Source organism: Bos indicus x Bos taurus, chromosome X (assembly GCF_003369695.1).
Source record: "Bos indicus x Bos taurus breed Angus x Brahman F1 hybrid chromosome X, Bos_hybrid_MaternalHap_v2.0, whole genome shotgun sequence".
NCBI classification, from domain to species: Eukaryota; Metazoa; Chordata; class Mammalia; order Artiodactyla; family Bovidae; genus Bos; species Bos indicus x Bos taurus.
In genome coordinates, this window is record NC_040105.1 from 57,339,138 (window position 1) to 57,363,760 (window position 24,623).

The following is a 24,623-nucleotide window of genomic DNA, read 5'->3' on the forward strand; positions in this document are numbered from 1 at the left end:
TCGCTATTCTCTTGGCAGGTCTCTATCCCAGAATGTGCAGCCTTGGAAATGTTTTAGAAGTCTGCGTCTAGTGTATAAAGTTTGTCAGGTGCTGGGTACCCACGTCTGGAGATCTGTGAGCGGTTTGGGATTCTTGGTTTTAATGCGCAAGTTGTTTGAGGTCATGTGCATCCTGAGTTATAGGATGTCAGATTTTTGAGTAAGCTGAGTTTTGTTTCCAGGCATGAGGTTTCTGATTGTTTTGGTGATCTCAGTTTCAGAGAGTGATGTGTCTATATTAGGGCCTACGTCCGAACAGTGAGGTCACTGAGTTGTACCAATGTCCCTTTTCCAAGGCATTTGTGTGTTTTGAGTGTCTGAGTTCTTGAGTATGAAGTCTCATAGGCTATTTGTGGTTTATTTCTATGAAATCTTCTGTTTTCATTTAACTTGTGTTGTAAGGTCTCTGAACTGTTTTCAGGTCTGCGTCCAAGGTATGAGGCCTCTGTGTTGTTTTGAACTTTGTGTCTTGTGTTTTGGGGTATCTGAGATATTTGGGGGCCTTTGTAACAGAGGGTTACATCTCTGTAGTGTTTTGAAACCTCTCTTCCAGGGTGTAGGGGGTATGAATATTTGGATGTCTGTGTTCCTGAGTATCAAGTCTCATTAGCTGTTTAGAGACCTGTTTCTGGAGTCACAGGTTACTGTACTATATTTATTTATTTGGTCATGCTGCATGGCATAAGGATCTTAGTTCCCCCACTAGGTATTGAACCTGTGCCCTCTGCAGTGGAAGTGTGGAGACTTAACCACTGGACCACTGGGTAAGTCCCCACTATTCTATTTTTTGGGACAAGACACCCTGTCTTGTCCCAGGGTGTGAGAGTCTCCTGAGTTGTTTGGGAACTTATGTGCAAGATGTCACCTTTTTGAGCTCCTTGGGGTCAATATCCTAGGGAGTGTGATCACTGAAGTGATTATGATTTGGGGCACAAGATTTGTGTCTGAGTTGTTTCTCTGAGTTGTATGGCTATAAGATCTTAGAACACTTTGCAGGGCCAGTGCTCATCTCATGTCTTTGAGCATTTTTTTTTTCACTTGCATTCCTACTTGCTTTTCCATTAACAGTATGTCTTGTAAATGGTCCCTCCAGCACCCTCATTCTGTTTGTGTCCAGGCCTCTGAATTGTTTTGTGGTCTATGTCAAGAGCCAGAGGTCTTTGCCTAGATTTTTAATGTAAATCTCAGTTGACAAGATCTCTGAGCTGTTGGGGGGTCTGTGTTTGTGGTATGAGGTATGTGAGCTATTTGGGGTTTGTGTCCCAGTGTGATGGGTCCCTGAGGCATTTTGGTGTCCCAGGGAGTAAAATCTCTAAGATGTTTGTAGGAGTCTGTGACCAAAGGATGAGATCTATGAACTGGTTATCTATGTCTCATCATGTGAGTTCTCCAAGTTCTTTTGTGCTATGTCCAATGATGTGACATTCCTGAGCCATGTGGGGTATGTTTCCAGTGTTGAGGTCTTATTTTGTCTCACAGCTGATACTCTGTGGTATTAAAGAGGAAAAGTTAAAATTTTACATAACCTCCTGCTCCTTCTGCCTCTGTAACTCAGCTTGCTCCTTGCAAAGTCTGGATCACGTAGGTCACATAGTCTCAGAAAGTGGGGACTTACAATACTAGGAACTGGAGCTTATCTCACTCACCCTTGTACTGCTCTTTGCAATCACCCAGTGCCTGCAAACCTGTAAACCCACTTAATCATGCCTGTCCATATATAAAAATTCTGTAACCCCTTTGTTCGGGGCTCAGAGTTTGGGCCCACTCAGTTTATTACTCAGGCGTAATAAACCTGAGTTCCCCAATTCTCCGAGTGTGGTGCGTGGTTTCTAGATTACTGGTTTCTGCAACAGTATGACATCAATTACCCTGCGCCCCAGTTTGTGTATCTCATATTCTTGTGCACACAAACCAGTGCATGTGTATTTCCTTAGAACACATATTTAGAAGTGGAACTGCTAGGTCAAAGGACTCAATTTATTCAACAACCCCCCACTCCCCTCCCCCCTTTGAGCACCTACTTTGTACAGGGCACAGTTTTAGGTGCTGTGGGGACACAGGGGAACTAGAAATCTATATACACCCTGGTAGTACTGACGTTCTAGTAGGAAGAGGTGTCTTTTTTTTTTAATTTTTATAGATGCTGGCACATAAATTCACACTTCTACCAGTGGCATCAGGGGAACAAATGCCTTTTTATGGGCCAGGGATCTGCAGCAGGGGGTTGGATCCCTCAGCATGGCTCTCAACAAGATCATTAGGCTAGGATGCTCTATTGAGGGACATTTGAGAGGGAGATGGGGGATGGAATATGGGCAAGGGGAGGAAGATATGAAAGAGAGAGAGAGTCTGTAGTTATGTCAGCGTGAATCGAAGTGTGAATGATCCTTAGAGTATTGACATAAAAGAGCTCTTTTTAGGTCACACACACAAAAATCGTGAGGTTTGGGAATGAAGTTACTGACGAGACTCTGCACCTCTGGGACACTCCATCGCGCGACGCAGAGATGGAACAGTCCACTGTGGGAGGTACCACGGAGGTGGGTGGGTCGTGTACTTTGGAAGAAACCACTTCATGTCTGTGAACACGAAATATCCCGCGCGTGTATTGGCCCCTTCCCCAGGCTGAGAATAGCGATGCCCTGACCGACCTCGGCCCTGGGGGCCGGGGTAGGGTAAACTCCACCCTCAGCCACAGCCACGATCTTATGTTTGGTCCCGCTTGAGTTGGCTACCGCTTCTAAGCAACAGCGGGGTGGGTGGAGTGGGGTGGAAGGTCGTGGAGTGGTGATTGGATCCTAGATGAGGAGGGCGGGATCAAATCTTGCCCTGAGCTTTGATTGGCCGCCGCTAGGTTGCCTACAGAAGCTCTTCCAGGGTACTGAGGTTTTCTGGAATCACTTAAAGGCTACGAGCGCGGGGTCCACCGGCTCCGGGATGCCATTGGCTGCTGGATTGGCGCAGGCGCTATGGCTCCCGGGTCGGCGTTCGGAGTTGCTGAGGCAGGGCTTTGGCTACTGGACACTGTAGGTTCGAATCCCATCTAGGAACTTCAGTTTGCGCACCTGTAAAAGAAGCTGGTATTATTGGCTGGCACAGAATGTGTTGGGTAATCTTTTATATTCTCTTCTACCTGTGGTTTCTCTTTTTAGAACAATGCATATTGCATCCCATTATATTGATTTCAGGATCCACTCACCATTCACAACAGCAACTGAGAAAAATTCTTTTCCAGGGTTCCTGACATCACTGTATTAGGCTGCCTTTGTAGGTCTGAGTCCGGCAGAGAAGGTTCAAGGCGATCTCATGATCCTCCTCCAAGCCATCCCCTCCTCCCCCGGGAGAGGATGACTTGGACGTTTCCTACCCCTTCTGGACCAGGCCTGACTCGGGGCGTGTGGCAGTGTGTGTGTGTGTGTGTGTGTGTGTGTGTGTGTAGGAGTAGGGTGAGGGGCTGGGTCATAAATGACTAGAGAGAGATGCATGATTTCACGCTTTAGGACAGAAGGATGTGTGACAATTAAAGGAGAATTTTGAAGGGGAGAAAGAACTCAAAGGAGTAAACTTTGATGATGGGATTTTAAGCATCAAGCAGGGAAGGTGTTTGGCTGAGTGTAAGTGAGTAGGAGGAAAATGGTTTTTAAGTCAGTCGACTTATAATTATTACATGCTGTGTGCATTTTGGAGGACTGTGTTCAGAATGTGAAATCTCATTGTTTGGAATCTCAGTTCAAGGTATGATGTCTATGGCCCTACAGTGAAGTCTCTCAGCTGTTTTGAGGCTCTTGTCACAGGGGTTGTGGTTTTACAGACGTTTGTGGATCTCTGTCCCAGGGTATAAAGTCTCTAAGCTGTTTGAGGGTCTTTGTCCTTGGGTAAGTGGGGTTTTTTACCTTAAAGTCGAATTCCTTTTTTTTTTTTTGGCATTTCTTTGACTACTAGAGGGACATAATGTTGTTTTCTGAGCTTGTGGAACCATGTATTTAAGGTTTATAAATTCCGTTCTATGTCCTTTGATCTTTTTTCCTTTAAAAAGCTTATTTTAAAAATCATTTTAGACTTAGAGAAAAATTGCACAAATAGTGCAGAGTTCTTGTATACCCTTTGCCCAGCTTCCCCTAATGTAAAGCACTTACATAAAGATAATACAGTTTTAGAAGCAGGAAATGAATGATACTATTGTTCTTGAGCTGTTCGCCTATTTGGTGTGTGTTCAAAGTGTGAAATATCTGAGCATTTTGGACCCAGAGCTCTCTTAGGTTTCCTGTCCCATACTTGATGTCTCTGAGCATTTGGTTTCTGTTTCTAGATGCTAGGTTTTTCATCTTCTTGGTGGTCTCTGCCCCAGAGAATAATGTTTTTGACTTATTAGGGGTCTCTTGAAGGCACATCTTCTCTGAGCTGTTTAGGCTTCTGTATTCAGGGTGTGAGGTCTTTGAGCACTTTGAGGGTCTATGTACAAAGCTGTGTGTACTCTGCTACTTTTTATTGGTCTTTATCAGAGATTCTGAGGTTAGTAAGTACTTTTGGGTTCCATGTCTAGGGCAGGATTCTTCAACCTCAGCACTGTTGACAGTTTTTTTTTTTTATATTACTGAAATTTATTATGTAAATGAAAACTCAGACCATGAATCTTAAGATTATGATATTCTACATGAATTTCCCCCAAATCAAGAGTAAGTAGATATGTATAACATAGGGAACTTTACTCAATATTCTTTAATAACCTATATAAGAAAAGAATCTGAAAAAAGAATGAATATATGTATATGTATAACTGAATCACTTTCTTGTACACTTGAAACTAACACAACATTGTAAATCAACTATACTCCAATATAAAATAAAAGTTAAATTAAAAAATAAATACAATCTGTGAAAGGAAAAAACTGTGTTTTAAGCCAATGCGAGTAGATTTCTGTTATTCATAACAGAATTAAACCAACCATTAAGCTTAAAAATAATAAAAAATAAAGAGGAATACACAGAAAAAATAATAATTGGATAAATAATACATTTTAAATTGAAATATAATTGATCTATGACATGATGTTAATTCCAAGTGCATAGCAGTGATTTGATATTTCTATACATTACAAAATGATCACCACACACTATTGACATTTTGGATTGGAAAATCCTTTTTTTTTTTTTTTTTTTTTTTTTAATTTTTTTCACCCGGGAGAGCCGGAGTGACCCGTCCGGTTAGCTCGAGCCTCCAGCGTCTCCTGCCCCCGCCTCCGCCCGCTCTGGCTCCGGCTCCTGCCCCCGCCTCCGCGGGCTGGAAAATCCTTTATGGAAGGTGTTGTAAGATGTTGTATTCATTTGCTAGAGCTGCTGTAAAAAATAGCACCACATCAAGGGCAGGAACAGAGACACAGATGTAGAGAACCGATGTGTGGACATGGGAGTGAGGGGGAGTAGGATGAATTAGGAGAGTAGAATTGACATATATGCATTACTATGTGTAAAATAGCTAGCTAGTGGGAGCCTGCTGTATAATGCAGGGAGTTCAGCTCAGTCTTTGAGGACTTAGATGGGTGGGATGTGGGTGGGGTGGGAGGGAGGTCCAAGAGGAAGGGGATACATGTGTGTGTATATATATATATATATACACACATATAGCTGATTCACTTCATTGTACAGCAGAAACTAACACAACATTGTAAAGCAACAATAAAAATTTAAAAATAGTATAAAAAACTCACTATCTCAAACAATTGACATTTATTTTCTCACAGTTCTGAAGGCTGGAAGTCTGAGATCAAGGTGTGAGTCCAGTTGGTTCTTTCTTGGGGATGAGAAGGAGAATTTGTTCCATGCCTCTTTCCTAGCTTCTGGTGGTTTGCTGGCAGTCTGACATTCCTTTGCTTTTGCTGCATCACCCCAATCTCTGCCTTCATCTCCACATGACATTCTCCCTGTGTGTGTCTGTGCCCAAATTTCTCTTTTTGTAAAGACACCAGTCATATTGCATTAGGGGATCACCCTACTGCAGTATGACCTTGTCTTATATTTGTAATGACCCTGTTTCCAAATAAGGTCACATTCTGAGGTCCTAGGGATTAGGACTTCAACATGTGAATTTTGAGGGATACAACTCAACTCATAACAGATGTTTAGCATGAGACAGAAAAGAAAGGAGGGAGAAAGAGAGAGAAGGAGCAGTCCCCAACATCCAGAAGTTGTTCTGACACCCACAGGTAGGCTGTTATTCTCTTATTAGACATAAAAAAATCTCATAGAATACTAACCTCAGACAAGGTTATTCTGAGACCATGCCAAAATGAGACAAAGCCAAGCCATGTTATAATGTTGTCTAAGCATAGGCAAAAACAAGGTCACTGTGCCATCCACACGATAGCAAACATCCCTCTCTCTTGGTTAAAATCAGTCAGCCCTTCACATCAGGTGGTCAAAGTACTGGAGCATCAGCTTCAGCATCAGTCCTTCCAGTGAATATTCAGGGTTGATTTCCTTTAGGATTGACTGGTTTGATCTCTTTGTAGTCCAAGGGACTCAAGAGTCTTCTCTAGCATCACAGTTTGAAAGTATCAATTCTTTGGTGTTCAGCCTTCTTTATGATCCAACTCTCACATCTGTACAACTACTGGAAAAACCATAGCTTTATACGGACTATATGGAAGAGCTGACTCATTGGAAAAGGCCCTGATGCTGGGAAAGATTGAAGGCAAAAGGAGAAGGGGGTGACAGAGGATGAGATGGTTTGATACTACCACTGGCTCAGTGGACATGAATTTGAGCAAACTCCAGGAAATAGTAGAGGACAGAGGAGTCTGGCATGCTGCAGTCCATAAATTCACAAAGTTGGACATGACTAGGGACTGGACAACAATAACAACTTGGTTAAAATGAGTGACTGCTACTTTTATATCAATATCAGCATTATCCTTACTCTAGGCTGCCTTCCCCATAGATTTAAAGGCTTATTGAGATACCAAATAATAAATCTGCTCTCACTTTGTGACAGCATCCAATCTAGAGTGAGCCTGCAGTTCCTTAGACCCTTCCCAAAACCACTCAACTGAAGCCCAGATTCTATGATTTGTTCTCTCTAACACCCTCTTACCTAGATGTCCCACGGTTCCCCACGTTCTTCCTCACTGCAGTGAGTAATAAACCCAACTTGTTTAACTACAGGTATGTTCCTGGGGGTGAGGGGTCTTTGACTAAAGGGCAATGACAAGCAGCATCCTTGATCTCCACCCTCTAGATGCCAGTAGCACCTCCGCCCTCCCAGCTGTCCCTAGATGTTGTCACATGTGGTGGCTCAGACAGTAAAGAATCTGCCTGCAATGCTGGAGACCCATGTTTGATCCCTAGGTTGGGGAGATCCCCTGGCAAAGGAATTGCCTACCCACTCCAGTATTCTTGCCAGGAGAATCCCATGGATAGAAGAGCCTGGCGGGCTACAGTCCATGGGGTTGCAGATTCGGACATGACGGAGCAACTAACACTTTCACTTCACTTTCAGACCCTGTTTCAGAGTCTGGAACCCCTAAGTCCTGGCTGGATGGTAGGAGAGTCTAACTTTTTGAATCATCTTTCTAAACCTTGATTTACTAAAGTTTTAGAAGACTTAGCTCTGAGTCAATAGGACAATATACAGTCCACACACCTACACTCCCTTGACTTCTGAAAGCAGAATTCAGGGGTAGGGGGAGGAATGCAATCCAGGTAAATGCCATCTCTGGTCAGGGGCCAGTGTGGGTCTGAGATTATCTCAGTTGGAATGTAGGAGTAACATGAACATATTGTTTACTATAAATGTGTGTTGGATTCAAGAAAGAGTAAATACTCGCCAGAATTGTGTCTCCATCTCTACAAAATTCACAATTGTACTTCACTTGTTCTGTTGAGCACAGACATAATAGACTGTATACCATGAGGCAGGGGTACACAATGAGGAAAAAACATTGTTCCTCTTGTGAAAACTGTAAATCTGGTTATAAGACAGACAGGTTTGTGCATTTATGCAAGAGGTATGTTCTGAGCTCTGGAGAAAGGCTTTGGGAGAGGGTGCAGAGGCTTAAGGGGCTTCCCAGGTGGCGCTAGTGGTAAAGAACCCGCCTGCCAATGCAGGAAATGTAAGAGATGCGGGCTTGATCCCTGGGTGGGGAAGATCCCCTGGAGAAGGGTATGGCAACTCACTCCAGTGTTCTTGGCTGGAGAATCCCATGGACAGAGGAACCTGGTGGGCTACAGTCCACAGAGTTGCAAAGAGTTGAATACAACTGAAGTGACTTACCACACATGCACACAGGCTCAATGAGTCAAAGAAGCCTTAAGACAAATTTTTAAAAATAGTTTGAACTAAATAAAAATGAAACTAAAACTCCCTAATTTGTGGAATGCACCAAAGCAATGCTTACTTAGTTGTTGTTCAGTCACTAAGTTGTGTCCGACTCTGCAACCCCATGGACTGCAGCACACCAGGCTTCCCTGTCCTTCACTATCTCCTGGAGTTTGCTCAAGCTCATGTCTGTTGCTCAGACTTACATCCAGCCATCTCATCCTCTGTTGCCCCCTTCTTCTTCTGCCCTCTAGGGAAGTTTAAAAGGCATTTTGGCTTCTGCCTTGCTTTCTGGGATCTCTTGCTTTAGTGGAAGCCATCCACCATATTGTGAGGATACTCAAGCAGCCCCTTGGGGAGACACCTGTACCACATAACTGAAGTATCTCAGCCAAAAGCCAGCACTAATTCATTAGCCGGGTAAGTGATCCAACCTGCAAGTGGAGCTTCTGGCTTCACTCCAGCCTTCAGATGACTGCAGCCCAAGAGATCCAAAGCCAGAACTGTGCAGCCAAGCTTCTCCTGAGTTCCTGACTCCTCAAAACTGTGTGATATAATTAACATTTACCATTGTTTTAAGCCGCTAAATTTAGGGGAGATTTGTGGTGTTTCTGAGCTCTTTGAGAGTCTTGGTCCAGGGTTCCAGAGTCCTGAGTTTCTTGTAATCTGTATGCATATCTGCATGTTTTAAGCATTCTGTGCTTCACATCTTCAGATCTCTGATCTCTGGGTTCTCTCTCTCTCTGTTTTAGATGTCTGAACTAATTGAGGATCTAGGTCTAGAATTATGGGAGTTCTGGGATGTTTTTCTGTTCATGTCCAGAATGTGATCATAACTATTTGGGATTTGTGACCCCAGGGTATAATGTCTCTAAAATACCTTGTATTGGGGTCCAGGATTTGAACTTTCTGAGCCCTCTGGCAGTCTGTGTTCTGGGTGTGAGGACATTGAGGCCTTTAGGAATTTGTGTCTCAGATTTCACAGCCATGAACTCTTTGGAGGATGCGTACAGGTTTTGTTTGTTCTTTGAACTATAGGGATTTTTAGGGTCCAGAAAGATATATCACTGAGGTGACTAGAGTCTGCATCCAGAGTACTGGGTGACAGAATAGTTTGGGCCACCGAGTTCCTGGATATGAAGTTTCTGTGGTGTTTGAGAGTCTGTGTTCAGATATTAATATGACTGATTTTGAGGGCAGGGGGAATCTGTATCCTAGGGTTTCAGCCCCCTAAACTGTTTAAGGGTGTTGTAATGTTCCTTTGCTGTTGTTGGATGTATGTCCCAAATGTGTGGGATCCCTGACATGACTGTGGCTGAATGTTGCAGTATACAAGGTCTCTGTTCATAGGTGTATATACCAGGGTTTGAGGTATCTGAGCTCTTTGAGTGTGTGTCTGAGATCATGAGGGCTCTCTGATATGTTTGGGTGTTGTTTCCCAGGATGAGAGACTTCTGACTTGGTTGTGGGTGTATATTCCAGGATGTGAGTTGTCTGATCTGTTTGGGTGTGAATGTCCAGAGTGTGAGGTTTCTGCTCTGTTGTGGGTATACATCCAATGATATAAAGTTTTGATCTGCTTGTGGGTATATATCTCAGTGTATGAGTTCTCTGATCTGTTTGTCATTGTATGCTACAGAATTTGAGGTCTTTCTTCTTGGGTGTATGTCAAGAGTATGAAGTCCTTATCTATTTTGGGGGCTTATACCCTTGTTGGCTCAAGTAGTAAATAATCTGCTCACCAATGCAGGAGACACAAGAAGAGATTCAGGTTCGATCCCAGGGTCAGGAAGATCCCCTGGAGGAGGAAATGATAACCCGCTCCAGGATTTTTGCCTGGAGAATCCCATGGACAGGAGCCTAGCAGGCTACAGTGTATAGGGTCACAAAGAGTCAGACATGACTGAAGTGACTGAGCACGCACCCTTGGATATTAGAGCTCTGATCTCTTTGTAGGTGTTTGTGCCTATGTATGAGCTCTCTGATCTGTTTGTGGTATGTGTCCTAAGATATGAGGTCTCTGAACTCTTTGTGGATATATTGCCCTGGTTATTACACTTCCCAGATTTTTTGTTGTGGTTTTCTGAGAGTATAAGTACTCTGATCTGTTTGTTGGGTGTGTGTTGCATGATGTTAGAACTATTCTATCTGAGGGTGAATGTCCCAGAGTGTGAGGTCTCTGCTTAGTTTGTGAGTGTGGGTGTGAGGTCTCTAAAATGTTTGTGGGTGTGGTTCCCAAGATGTAAGTTCCTTGAAGTCTTTGTGGGTGTATGTCCCACAGTATGAAATCTGTCATCTATTTCTGGGTGTATGTCCCAAAATGAGGTCTCACTTCTCTGTCCTTGTATATGTCTCAGTGTATGAGGTCTCTCTTGACGGGTATATGTCAAGGATATGGGTGTATGTCAAACTCCCTGATATTTTTCTGTTTGTATACCCTGGGGAATGAGGTCTCTGATCTGTGGGGTTTTATTTTGGGGGGGTTGCATAATGTGAGTTTTCAAGTATGTTTGTGACTGCATGACTTATGATGTGGGTCCCTGATCTCTTTGGACATGTGTATCCTATGGTATAAAGTGTCTGAGCTCTTTGTTGGTGTATATCCCAAGTGTGAGGTCTCTGATATGTTGGGTGGTATATTTCCAAGAATGTAAGGTCTCTGATCTCTTTGTTGCTATATACCAGTATGTGAGTCTGTTTTCCTTGGTGTATGTCGAGGCTTGTTTGTGTGTATATTTCCTGGGTGATGAGGTCTCTGATCTGTTTCTGGGTGTATGTCACAGAGTTAGAAGTCCCTGATCTGTTTGTCCACAGAAGTCTCTGTATGTAAGGTCTCTGATCTTTTCATGACTATATCAAGAGTTTGAAGTCTTTCATCTCTTATGGTTATTATTCCAAGGTGTGACGTCTGTGTTGTGTTTGTGGCTTTCTGTCTTGGAATTTTAGGTATCTGGGTTGTTTCTGCAATATCCCAGGATGTGATGTCTGCTGTTTCATTGTGTGTGTAGGTCTCAGTTGTGAGGTCTTGATCTGTTTATGGGTATATTCATCAGAATGGGAGATCTGTGATATGTTTGTGGGTGTCTGTCCCAGCGCATGAGGTCACTCATTTGTTTGTGCACGTAGCTCCCAGGATCTGAGATCTTCATGTCACTATAATTACCAGTATGTGAGGTATCTTTCATGAGTGTATGCCAAGAATGTAAGTCCTCTGATATGTTTGTGAGTTGAATAAACCTAGTTGTAAGGTTTCTTTCTGTCCGTGGGTTAGGTCTCAGTGTGTGAGGCCCATGAGGTCTTTTGGGGTGTAGGTCCCAAGGTGTGAGGTCTCTTATCGGTTTGGGGGATTATTTAATGGTTTAAGACTTTTTTAGGGTTATGATCCTTTTTGTCATTGTATGTTTAAGGGTGTGAGATCTGTGACTGTTTGTCATTGTATGTTCCAATATGTGAGGTCTCTCACATGGGTGTATGTGAGAAAAATATAGTCTTTGATCTATTTGTGGTAGTATGTCCCTTGATGTTGTTGACGTCCCTTGATGTTCTCCTCTATTCCTTTCTCCAGAGAGAGAGGTAAGTTCTCTCATCTGAGCAACAGTATATGGCCTGTGATATGAGGCCTCAAATTTATTTGTTGGTATAGTCCCAGGATATGCGCTCTCTCCTCTATTTTGAGTGATGTATTCCAATTTGAGAGGACTCTGCTTTGCTTCTGGATGTTTTTCCCAGTATATGGGGTCTCTGATCTGTTTGTGGTGGATACTGCAGGATTTGAGTTCTTTGGTATATTATGTTTGTATGTCTCAGGTTGTGAGGTTCCTAGTCTCTCTGTGGGTGAACATCACAGAAGGGGTTGTCTGATCTGTGTTTGTCAAGGGTGTAATGCATGATCTGATTGTGCATTTATGTCCCAGGATGTAAGGACCACAGCTGTTTGCAGGCATTTGTCCCAGGATGTGAGGTTTCTGATCTGTTGGGGTATGTTTGTCCAGGGGTGAGATTTCTAATCTGTTTTAGGGTACATATTCCAGGATGTAAGGTCTCTGATCTCATTGTGGGTATAATTCCCAGGATTTGATTGAATGATTCTCTGATCATTTGTGACTTTCTCTACCTTTTAATAGGTGTACATCCCAGGCTGTCAGTTCTCTGATCTTCTAGGAGGATTATTTTCCAAGATTTAAAATTTCTTTCTTTCTTTTTGGCTGTGCTGGGTCTTCGTTGCTGCATGCAGGCTTTTCTCTAATTGTGGCAAGCAGGGAGGGGGGCTACTCTCTAGTTGCAGTGCACAAATTTTTCATTGTGGTGGCTTCCCTTGTTATGGAGCACAGGCTCTAGGGCACTCAGGCTTCAGTAGTTGCGGCTCCCAGGCTCTAGAACACAGGCTTCATAGTTGTGGCTCATGGGCTTATTTGTTCCATGGCATGTGGGATCTTCCCAGATCAGGGATCGAACTCATGTCTCCTGCATTGGCAAATGGATTCTTCACCACTGAACCACCAGGGAAGCCCAGGATTTGAGATTTCTATTTTGTTTGTGGGTACATATGAAGTTTTAGATCTCTTAGGGTGTGTATGACTAGAGAATGGAAGGCTTGTGACCTCTCTGTGGGTGTGTTTCATGGTATGAGGTCTATTCTCTGTTCATTCCTATGTTTCAATGTGTGATGTCTGCTCTTGAATTTTGTCAAGGATGCAAGTGCTCTAATCTGTTTGTTTTATATTCCAGGACTTGAAGACTCTGATCTGCTTGGTGGTGAATATCCCAGAGTGAGGTGTCTGAGCTCTTTGTATGTATATGTCCCAGGGAGGGAGGGTCATGACGGGTTTGTGGGTGTATATTGTGAGGTTTCAGATCTGTTTAGAAGTGAATTCCAGCAGGTGATGTATCTGAACTCATTTTGAGTGTATGTGCCAGGCTTTGAGAGCTCTCACATGTTTTTCAGTATATGTGCTAGTGTGAGAATGCTAATCTGTTTCTGGGTGTACTACCCTACATGTGAGGTCTCTGAACTCTTTGTAGGCTTATGTTGCAGGATTTTAGGTCTATGATTTCTTTATGGCTATATTTTCCAGGTTTTTAGGTCCCTGATCCGTTTGTGGGTATATGAATCACATATGAGTTCCCTGATTAGTTTGTGGGTATGTGTCTCCCAGGACATCATGTCTCGACTGATCTATGCATGTACATCTCTGTTCAGCTGAATACTGGCCTTCAATAATATCCCCGTCTCAGTCCCTAGTGAAAGTGTTAGTCATTGAGTCATGTCTGACTCTGCAACCCCAGGCTCCTCTGTCCATGGGATTCTTTAGGCAAGAATACTGGAGTGGGTTGCCATTTCCTTCTCCAGGGGATCTTCCTGACCCAGGGATCGAACCTGGGTCTCCTGCACTGCAGGCAGATTCTTTACCATCTGAGCCACCTGGGAAGCCTGTGACTATGTTAACTTTCTGGCAGAAGGGACTTTGCAGATTTGATTAAGTTAATCACCAGGAGGCTGGGAGTTTATCCTGGATTATCCATGTGGGCCCAGTGTAGTCACTAAGGTCCTTACGTGTGGGAGGCACGATGGTGAGAGTCAGAAATGACACTGTGACAATGCAGGCTGTCTAAGAAGGTGATGTAATGATGGAAGCAGAGTTGGAGAAGGAGATTTGACAGCTGAAACAGAGAGAAGAGAGATCAGAGAGACATTTGAAGATGAAACGCTGCTGGCTTTGAAGATGGAGGAAGGGACCATGAACCAAGGACTGCAGACAGCCTCTAAAACTGGAAAATGAAAGGAAGTGCATTTTCCTGGAGCTTCCTGGAGGGAAGTAGCTCTGCTGACAACTTGACTTTATCTCTGTAAGACTCAATTTTAGGTCTCTGACCTATAGAAGTGTAAGATAATAAATTAGTGTTGTTTTACAATACCAAGATTTTAGTGATTTGTTATAGGAAATGAAGAGTGTCCTGGGTTGTGATGTCTGTATCTGATTGTCAGTGCCCATCCCAGGATGAGAACTCCATTATCTGTTGGTGAATGTGTGTCAGACGGTGTGAGGGTGTGCCCCCGATTTTTGGTCTCTGAGCTGCTTGTTCCTGTATGTCTCAGAATGTGAGGTCTCCAATCTGTTTGTATGTTTGTGTCCTAGGATATGAGGTCTTTGAGCTGATTCAGGATGTGTGTCCAGTATTTGAGGTCTATTTTTGGGGGGGTGGGGGTCGTGCCACTTGTGGGATCTTAGTTCCCTGACCAGGGATTGAACCTGGGCTTACAGCAGTGAAAGCACAAAACCTATAACCATTGGACCGTCAGGGAATGCCCATAGTATATGAGCTCTTTAATAAGGTATCTGGGGTTTGCATTCCAGGTTATTAGGTCTCTGGTGTGTTTCAGAGGTATTTCTGATGTTAATGAACTTTCTGCTTTTCTCAGTGATATATCTACCATAATATGAAGTCTCGAACCTATTTTGTTATGAATATCTAGAGTGCGAGGTTTCAAAGAGCTCACTGTGAGTTTATGTCCCTTGGCCTGAATCCTCTGATCTCTTGTGAGTACCTATGCTTGGCTTTGAGCTCTCTGATCTCTTTGTGGGTATATGTCACAAGATATTCGTTCTGTCATCTGTTTCTGGATCTTTTTCATAGTATGTCTTATCTCTGATGTTCTTGTGAATATCTGTTGCAGGATTTGAGATCTCTGATCTAGTTGTGGTTGTATATGGTCTCTGAAGTGTTCTGGAGTATGTCCCATGATGTGAGTCCTCTGATCTGTTTGTTGGTATATTTCTCAGAGTATGAGGTCTCTGGTCTCTTTGAAAGTATAGATTGCAGGGTTTGAGGTCTGTGGTCTCTTTGTGGTTACGTGTCCAGGTTGTGAGGTCTCTAATCTGTTTGTTGAGGTGTACCCCAGGGTGTGAACTCTCTGATCTCTGTGTGTGTTGGGTGGGGGGAGCAGTACATGTCTAATGGTATAAAGATTCAGATCTGTTTTCTGGTAAGTGAACTGGGTTGAAAGGACTCTGATGTGTTTGAGGGTGTTTTCCCAGGACGTGAGTTCTTTGATCTGTTTCTGGACATAGATCTTAGGACGTGTGGTCTCAGAGCCCTTTGTGGATGTACATCCCAGGTGTGAGTTCCCTGAGCTGTTGGAGGGTGTATATCCCAGGGTGTTAGATATTGATACTTTTGGTGTTATTTGCAAGCATATGAGATTTCTGATTTGATGCTTTTGAACTGTGGTGTTGGAGAAGACTCTTGAGAGTCCCTTAGACTGCAAGGAGATCCAACCAGTCCATCCTAAAGGAAATCAGTCCTGAGTGTTCATTGGAGGACTGATGTTGAAGCTGAAACTCCAATACTTTGGCCACCTGATGTGAAGAGCTGACTCATTTGAAAAGACCCTGATGCTGGGAAAGATTGAAGGCAAGAGGAGAAGGGGGTGACAGAGGATGAGGTGGTTGGATGGCATTACCGACTCAATGGAGATGAGTTTGAGTAAACTCTGGGAGTTGGTGATGGACAGGGAGGCATGGCATGCTACAGTCCATGGGGTTGCAAAGTCAGACATGACTGAGTGACTGAACTGAACTGATGCTAAAACATATGATGGGATGAGAGGTGTATTATGTGTTAAAGTGTGTATATCCAAGGTATGAGGTTTCTGAGTTCCTTTTGAGTGTGTATCTCAGAGTTGAGGTCTCTGATCTGTTTGCAGGTATGTGTCCCAGGATTTGAGCTCTCTCATCTCTTTGTGGATGTATGTGCCAAGATGTAAAGTATCTTTAATCACTCTGGGAGTATGTTCCAGGAAATGAGCTCTCTGACATATTGTGGGTTCTTATTGTTGGGTTTGAGGTCTCCAAACCATTTCTGATAGTATTTCTCAGACGAGGTCTTTGATCCATTTGTATGTGTATCATGGTAACTGAAGTTTTTTTCCTAGTCTCCTGCTTATTAGGCAAGGGTATGAGGTCTGTTTGAGTGGGAATATGTGTCCCCAATTTGTGAGGTTCCAGACCTATTCCATACACCTGTTTGTGGGTGTATGTCCCACGATGTACATCTCTCTGCTCTCTTTAGATGTCTGTCTGAGGGTCGGAGGTCTCTGATCCCTCTCTAGATGTGTGACTCTGGATGAGGGATGTGAACTATTTCTGGTGTATGCCCCAGGATTTTAGGTCTCTGAGCTTTTTGTAGGTGTGTGTTTTGTGATATGACGTCTCTAATTTTGAATGTCTGTCTCTGCTCTGCTGACTTAAAGCCTTCTCAGTTCAGTTATGTCGCTCAGTCGTGTCTGACTCTTTGTGACCCCATGAATCACAGCACACCAGGCCTCCCTGTCCATCACCAACTCCTGGAGTTCACTCAGATTCACGTCCATTGAGTCAGTGATGCCTTCCAGCCATCTCATCCTCTGTCGTCCCCTTCTCCTCCTGCCCCCAATCCCTCCCAGCGTCAGAGTCTTTTCCAATGAGTCAACTCTTTGCATGAGGTGGCCAAAGTACTGGAGTTTCAGCTTTAGCATCATTCCTTCCAAAGAAATCCCAGGGCTGATCTCCTTCAGAATGGACTGGTTGGATCTCCTTGCAGTCCAAGGGACTCTCAAGAGTCTTCTCCAACACCACAGTTCAAAAGCATCAATTCTTCGGCGCTCAGCTTTCTTCACAGTCCAACTCTCACATCCATACATGACCACTGGAAAAACCATAGCCTTGACTAGACAGACCTTTGTTGGCAAAGTAATGTCTCTGCTTTTCAATATGCTATCCTTGTCCAATGTCCTCAACCTTGAAAACTATGAAAATGTGACCTCACATGTTAAAAGGTACTTGGCAGATACGATTAAGTTAAGCATTTGCTTTTTAAAATGTATTTTTAATTGAAGTATAGTTGATTTACAATGTTGTGTTAATTCCTGCTGTACAGCACAGTGGCTCCGTTACACACATATATACATTCTTTTTATATTCTTTTCCATTATGATATATGCCAAGATATTGAATATAGTTCCCCATGCTATACAGTAGGACCTTGTTAAATTAACCATCTTGAGATGGGGAGATTTTCTTAGATTGTCTAGGTGGGTCCAATGTAATCGCAACATCCTGAAATGAGGGGGTTGTTGTTGTTCAGTGGCTAAGTTGTGTCCGACTCTTTGCAACCCCACAGACTGCAGCACACCAGGCCTCCCTGTCCCTTTCCATCTCCTGGAATTCACCAAAGTTCATATCCGTTGAATCAGTGATGCCATCCAAGCATCTCATTCTCTATCACCCTCTTCTCTTTTTGCCTTCAATCTTTTCCTGCATCAGGGTCTTATATTCCAATGAGTTGGCTGTTTGTGTCAGGTGGCCAAAGTTTTGGAGCTTCAGCTTCAGCATCAGTCCTTCCAGTGAGTATTCAGGGTTGATTTCCCTTAGGATTGACTGGTTTGATCTCCTTGTTGTCCAAGGGACTCTCAAGAGAGGGACAGAATGGTTATTGTCAGGAATGGAAATGACAAAAGCCAGATCAGACACGGTGATCTGATGTGAAGATGTTTGTGGGTATATGTCCCAGCTTGTGAAGTCTTTGCATTGTTGATGGGAGTCTGTCTTAGGCTGTGACATCTCTAATTGTTTGTACATGCGTCCAGGCAACTAATAGGCTCCAGCAAAGGGCATGTGCCAGGGAGCCCTAATCAAGGAGGAGATAATGAGAGAAGCAGAGACAGAGAAGGAGATGTGATGACCCAAGCAGAGATCAGAGAGATTTGAAGATGAAGTGCTTATGGCTTTGCAGGTATAGGAAGGGGCCCAGGACCAAGAATCCAGGTGGCTCTGGAAACTGGAAAAGGCAAGGAAATGGATTCACTTTAGAGTCCCCAGAAGGAAGACAGCTCTGTTTACATCTGATTTTAGAACTGACTGGAAGACCCACTTTTGGGTTTCTGACCTACACAAATGTAGTATAATAAATAAATGTGTGTTTTTTCATGACACTAAGATTGTGGTGCTTTGTTAAAACAGCAGTAAGAAAAGGATACAGTGTCCTGGATCACGACACCTCTATCTGGCCATCTGAGGATGTGAGCTCCACAGTGTTTGTGAGTGTATGTCTGATGGCAAGGGTCTTGGATCTGTGTGTGTGAGTGTGTGAGCCCAGGTGAGTGGTCTCTGACCTGTTTGAGAGTGTGTCCCCCTAAAATTGTAGACTCTGAGGTTTTTGTGGGTGTATGTCTCAGAACATGTGGGCTCTGATCTGTTTGCGAGCGTGTGCCCCAGGACATGAGGTCTCTGTACTCATTTTATGTGTACATATGTGAGGTCTCTGAGGTGTCTGTGAATTATGTTTAGGTTGCTAGGTCTTGGATGTTTCATAGGTGTTTCTGAAATAGGAGATTTCTGATTAATTTGATGACGTACGTATATATACTTACATATACACATGTACTTACATATACACATGTATATACACATGTAGATGTATACATATATGTATGTATCTCTGATCTATTTCAGTGTGTATATCCAGGTGTGGGGCTTCCCTGATGGCTCAGCAGGTAAAGAATCTGTCTGCAGTGCTGGACACACAGGAGAAGCTAGTTTGATCCCTAGGTCAGAAAGATCCCTGAAGAAGGAAATGTTAACCCATTTCAGTATTCTTTCCTGAAAAATCCTGTGGACAGAGGATCCTGGCAGGCTAAAGTCCAAAGGGTTGCAAAGAGTTGGACATGACTGAGCGACTAAGCACACAAGCACACACATCCAGGTGTGAGATTTGAAGCTCATTATGGTTGCATTTTGTATGGCTTGTATGGCTTTTTGTGGGTCTGGGTCCCAAGATATGAATCCTTAGAACTCTTTGTGGGTGTTTTGTGAAGATGTCAGGTATATAATCAGCCTCAAGCTGGTTTTCCTAGAATGTGAGGTCTCTTCCTTGATTGTGGGTGTGTGCTGCAGGACTTGAGAGCTCTACTATGTTTGTGAGTGTATGTCTTGGGTTGCAGAGAGTCTCTCCTCTGTGTGGGTACATTTGTCATATGAGGTCTCTGTTCTGTTTTCACCTTACTATCACAGAATTTGTTTCTGGTTCCTTGTGTGTGTTTGTCAGGGATGTGAGATGTCTTCTATTTGTGGTTATATATTTCAGTTTGTGAGGTCCCTGCCTTGTTTGTGGGTAGATGATGTGCACAGCACATGGGCCTCACTCCTTTTTTGGATGTATGGCCAAGGGTTGGAGATCTCTGACCTCTTTGGAATTATATGGCACGGAATGTGAAGTCTTTGAGCTACTTATTGGTATGTGTCTCAGGATGGGGTGTTTTTAATTGTGTGTGGAGGTATATGTGGGGTTGTTGGAATAAAGGTCCCTGAAAGATGTCCATGCCCTAATCTCTGGAACAAGTCAAAAAGTCCTTTGTAGATGTGAAGTAATCATCTTGAGATGAAGGAGGTTGTTCTGAATTTTCCAGGTGTGCACAAGGTAATCACAAGGGTCCTTATAGGAGAGAGGCAGAACAGTCGGTCAGGGAAGATGTCAGATGTAATGACAGCAGTAAAGATCAGAGAGAAAGATTTGAAGATGAAACGCTGCTGGCTTTGAAGATGGAGGAAGGAGTTAAGAGCTAAGGAATGCAGGCATCTTTAGAAACTGGAAAAGGCAAGGAAACATTTGATTCTCCCCGAGGGCCTCCAGGAGTGACACAGCTCTGCCAACAACTTGGGTTTAGCCCTTTGAAACCCATTTTTGGCTTCTATAATAAATGCGTGCTGTTTTATGACACTAAGATTGTGACTTGTTATAGCAGCAATAGGAAATGAAAACAATGTCTCAGGTTACGCTGTCTCTATCTGATTGTCAGGGCACATCCCAGGGTGTGAACTCCATGATCTGTTTGTGAATGTGTGTCTGATGGTGGGAGGTCTCTGATCTGTGGATAGGTGTATGAACCATGTTGAGAGGTCTTTGAATGTTTGAGGGGGTGTGTCCCAGAACTTGTGGTCTTACAGCTGTTTGTGGAGATATGTCTCAGGATGTGAGGTCTCCACACATTTTTTTTTGGTACATGTCCTTGTATGTGAGGTGTCTGACCTGATTTAGAGAGGACATTCCAATATCTAAGGTCTCTGCAATGTTTGTGGGTTGCCTTTCAGTTTGTTGGGTCTCTGATATGCTTGGGGGGTAATTCTGGTGATACGAGGTTTTTGATTTGTTTGATCACATGTTTACCAGAATGTTAGATCTCTGATTTGTTTAGGTTTGTATGTCCAGGGTGTGAGGGAGTCCAGAGCTCTTTGTGGGTGTATGTCCTTGACTTGAGGACTCGGATCTGTTTGCTAGTATGTCTTAGTACATGAGCTCTCTGATCTGTTAATGGATCTATGTTGAAAGATGTCAGGTCTCTGCTGGTGTTTTCTTAACCTGTAAGGTCTCTGATTGTGGTTGTGCATTGCAGGATTTAAGGTCTCCATTTGTGGGTCTCAGGTACCTATGATCTCAACATTGTTTGTCAAACATATCCCAGGATTTGAACTTTCTGATCTGTTTGTTATATATGAACCAGGGCTTGAGGTTTCTGATCTATTTGTGGGTGTGTGTTGTAGAGTTTGAAGTCTGTGGTCTTTTTGTGACTTCATGGAGGGTTGTGAGGCTCTCATCTGTGTGTGGATGTACATCCTAGGATTTCAGGTCCCGGATCTATTTGATAATGTATGTCACATGTGAGGCCTCCAAACTGTGTTTGAGGTCTCTGATCTGTTTATGGCTACATGTCCAGGTGCTGATGTCTGTAATCTCTTTGTTGGTCTATGTCCCAGGATGTGAATGCCCTGATCTGTTGGTAGGTAGCATCTGATGCTATGAAATGTCTGATGTGTTCACTGGCCAGTGAACCAGAGTGTGAAGTCTCCGACCTATGCCAAGGTGTTCTTCCAGGATCTTAGTTCTCTGATCCATTTGCTTTCAGCATGCTCTAGGAAGTATGCAATCTCTGAACTCTTTATGGATATTCATTCCAAGGATATGAGTTCTCTGTGCCATTGGTGTGTGCATGTGCCAGGTTGTCAGATTTCTGAGGTTTGGGGAGGATACTTCCAAGCTTATGAGATTTCTGGTTTGTTTGCCTAGATAGATAGATGGATAGATATATGTCTGTGTCTATGATGCGAAGAGCTGACTCATTTGAAAAGACCCTGATGCTGGGAAAGATTGAGGGCAGGAGGAGGAGGGGACAACAGAGGATAAGATGGTTGGATGGCATCACCGACTCAATGGACATGGGTTTGGGTGGACTCTGGGAGTTGCTGATGGACAGGGAGGCCTGGCGTGCTGCAGTTCATGGGGTCACAAAGGGTCGGACACGGCTGAGTGACTGAATTGACTGACTGACTGGTGTCTATATCTATATACTGACCTGATCTGAAGGTATGTACTTCCCAGGTGGCACTAGTGGTAAAGAACCCATCCAATGCAGAAGGTGTAACACACGTGGGTTCTATCCCTGAGTCTGAGTCAGGAAGATCCCCTGGAGGAGGGTGTGGCAACCCACTCCAGTATTGTGGCCTGGAGAATCCCATGGACAGAGGAGTCTGGCGGGCTACAGTCCATAGGGTTGCAAAGAGTCAGACATGATGCAGAGTTGAACATGATTGAAGCGACTTAACACATACACACATGTCTATGTCTATGTACTTATCTGATCTAAAGGTATGTGTATCCAGGCTGTGAGGTTGCTGAGCTCTCAGTGGGTTATTTCCTTTGTTTTGAAACCTCTGACCTGTTTGGGAGGAATGTCCCAGAATATAAGCTCTCTGACCTTTTAAGTGTTATATGTTGTAAGCTCTCAGGCCTATGACTGGTTTCTGGCTCTTTTTTCCTAGCATACAAGATCTCTGGGCTTCCCTGGTGGCTCAGTGGTAAAAGAACCCACCTTCCAATGCAGGAGACACAGGTTCAATCCCTGGGTCAGGAAGATCCCCTGGAGAAGGAAATGGCAACCCACTCCGATATTCTTGCTTGGAGAATTCCATGGACAGAGGAGCCTGGCAGACTACAGTCCAAAGGGTAGCAAAGAGTCGGACACGACTGAGCAACAGAGCAAACAAGCAAATGAGGTCTCTGACTTGATGGTGGGTATATATTGCAGGATTTGAGATCTCTGATTTGTCTGTGGGTGTCTGTCTCAGGTTATGAGTTCTCTGATCTGTTTGTGGATGTGCATGTCAAGGCGCCATGTCTCTGTACTCATTCTAGTTGTATTTCCTGTATGTAAGGTAGTTTAATGCTATAGGATTTGAGGGCTCTGATCTCTTTTTGGTGGTATTTCTCCCGTAAGGTCTCTGATCTGTTTGTGTTTATCACAGTATGTGAATGCCTGAACTCTTTGTGCAGGTTTATCAAGGGTGTGAGATCCATTTAGCTCGCTGCTACATGTCTTGTTTGTGGTTTATGTCTAAGGATGTGTTTCTCTTGACAATTTGTGTGTGTGTGTCCCAGATGGTAAGCTTAATTCCAAGTGATTGAGGACACTGAGCATTTTGGTGGGTATGTGTTCCAAAATGAGTGTCTCTCTGTTCCTGGGTGAATATTAAAGGGTGGGAGGTGTCTCATCTGTTTGGAAGTGTGTGACTCAGAGCGTGAGGTCCATGAACTATTGGTGCATGTTTGTTTTTGGTGACTGAATAACAGCCCTCTAAGAGGTCCACTTTCTAATCCCTGGAACCTATACGTATGTTACTTTATATGGAAAAGGGGGTGTTGCAGGTATGATTATGTTAGGCATCCTGAGATGAGGAAGTTATCCCCGATTACCCAGGTGGGCCCAGTGTAATCACAAGTGTCCTTATAGGAGGGACACATGAAGGTAAGAGTCAGAGAACACAATGTAGTGACAGAAGTGGAGTCAGAAAAGGCAACACGATGACATAAACAGCAATCAAAGAGACATAGAGATATAGATAGATAATAAAAAGAGAGAGAGATTTGGAGATGAAACACTGTTGACTGAAGATGGGAGGAAGGGGCCCGGAGCTTGGGAATACAGGTGGCCTGTAGGGACTAGTTTCTCCCTTCGGAACTCCAGGAGACCAGCTCTGCTGCCACCTTAACTTTGACCTTGTAAGGCTCCTTGCCAGTCTTTTGATCTGCAGAAATGTAAGATAACAAACTTGTTTTATGACAGTAGGATTGTGGTGATTTGTTACAGCAGCAAGTTCTGAGAAGACGAAAGGCCTGCATCTTCAAGAAATGGAATAGGGAATTAATTCCCGGGTGATCCAGTGGTTAGGACTCCATGCTTTCACGGCTGAGGTCCTGGATTCAGTCCCTGGTCGGGGAACTAAGATCCCCACAGGCTGCACAATGTGACCCAAAAAAATTAAAAAAAGAAATGGAGTAAATGTAGCCTTCTTTTCTGGAAGGAAAGAAAGAAGGAAGGAAGGTAGGAAGGATGAGAGGGAGGGGGGAAGAGAGGGAAAAGAGAATACAACGTCCCAGGTTGTGAGGTCTCTGGTTGATAGTACACACCCAAGAACGTGAATGCCATGATCTGTGAGTGTGTGTCTGCTGATGGAAGGTCTCTGGTTTGTGTTCGAGTATTTGAACCAGGGTGTGAGGTCTCTGTTGTCTTTGATGTTGCATGTCCCAGAATTTGTGGGCCCAGCTGTTTTGGAGTAAGAGAGGAGGCCTCTGATCTGACTTTGTGTACAGGTCCCAGGATGTGAGTTCTCTGAACTGTTGAGGTATGCATGCTCACGGTGTAAGGATGCTGAGCTCGTTGTGGGTAGATTTCCCTTTGATTGAAACCCCAGATCTGTTTCTCGGATTATGTTCCAGGATGTGAGGATTCCTGATCTGCTTTTTGTCTCAGTTTTGTGTTGAGAGGCCCCTGGTGTGTTCACTGGCGAATGAAACAGGGAGTGAATCCAGGTGTATATGCCATCATGGGAATTCTCTCATCTGTTTGTGTGTACTTGTCTGATAGTGTAAAGTGTCTGGTCTTTTTATGGGGGAATGAATAAGAGTGTGAGGTCTCTGATGTGCCTGATGGTGTTTTCACAGGAGTTGAGTTCTCTGATCTGTTTCTCAGTGCATGTCCTAGGATATGAGGTCTCCGGTGTTTTGTGAATGTATAATACATCCCAGAGTGTGAGATCTCTGAGCTGTTTGTGGGTATTTATTCCAGGTATCTGATGTCTTATGGGGATAATTTAAGCATTTTTTTACTTGTTTGATGGCATATATGCCATGAAGTGAAAGTCTTATCTATTAAAACCTATCTATATCAATATTCATATCACCA

The 24,623-nt window shown here is 43.7% G+C and overlaps 1 long non-coding RNA gene across 1 annotated transcript; it reads left to right on the forward strand.

The window, feature by feature from the left end:
- The first annotated feature begins 2,191 nt into the window (after window positions 1-2,191).
- On the forward strand, window positions 2,192-14,272 carry LOC113886834. Its single transcript, XR_003509564.1, has 3 exons — window positions 2,192-3,148; window positions 13,082-13,142; window positions 13,958-14,272. It is a non-coding gene; the product is annotated as an uncharacterized LOC113886834 (long non-coding RNA).
- The last annotated feature ends 10,351 nt before the right edge of the window (window positions 14,273-24,623 follow it).